The sequence below is a fragment of the Austrofundulus limnaeus genome, unplaced genomic scaffold (assembly GCF_001266775.1).
Source record: "Austrofundulus limnaeus strain Quisiro unplaced genomic scaffold, Austrofundulus_limnaeus-1.0 Scaffold8685, whole genome shotgun sequence".
Lineage (NCBI taxonomy): Eukaryota > Metazoa > Chordata > Actinopteri > Cyprinodontiformes > Rivulidae > Austrofundulus > Austrofundulus limnaeus.
In genome coordinates, this window is record NW_013961087.1 from 1 (window position 1) to 727 (window position 727).

The following is a 727-nucleotide window of genomic DNA, read 5'->3' on the forward strand; positions in this document are numbered from 1 at the left end:
GAGTTTTACCAACATGTTAGTCAGCAGCTCCACCGGACCGGACCGGACCGGGCCGAGCCGGGCCGGACCCTAACATGGCAGCTGCTCGCAGCACCGTACCTGTAGCCGGTCAGGACGCTCTTGTTGACCACCACGATAAGGAAGGAGCTCAGGCCGTAGAAGGAGGCCACGAGCAGCTTGACGAACATGGCGGAGGGTCTGTCCGCCATCCCGGAGCTCCTCATTCCGCCCTCAGCGGCTCTCCTGTCCCTGACATCGCTCCGGGGGCTCACCCCCGCACGTGCACACACATGCACGAGCCTCAGCGCGCACCCAGCACTGTGGTGACGTAGACCTCTATCAACTTCCGCCCCGACACGGCTTCTTTAAAGTCCAGTAAAGAGCTCCGGTCACACGGTGGAGTCATTAAACTACAGCACCATCATCTGATGAAGAAACGGCACTTCCGGGTTCCTCACATGACACGTGACTGGTTTTATCCAATCACAAATTAAAGAATAAACCTGCTGAAATAAAGCCGTTTATTGGAGGTAAAAGAGCAGATATCAGATCAAACTAACTTTATTTATATATTACATTTAATAACAACTGTTGTTGGCCACAGTGCTACACATAATACAAATAAAAAGACAACACAAAACACAAGAACTATAGTTTCATTTAAAACTGATGATGTAGAGTCAGTGAAGTGAAGTTTCTAGGTGTCATTATGGATAAAAACTGACAT

The 727-nt window shown here is 49.7% G+C and overlaps 1 pseudogene; it reads right to left on the minus strand.

The window, feature by feature from the left end:
- Window positions 1-99: 99 nt before the first annotated feature.
- On the minus strand, window positions 100-507 carry LOC106512595 (UDP-N-acetylglucosamine/UDP-glucose/GDP-mannose transporter pseudogene; annotated as a pseudogene).
- Between the last annotated feature and the right edge of the window lie 220 nt (window positions 508-727).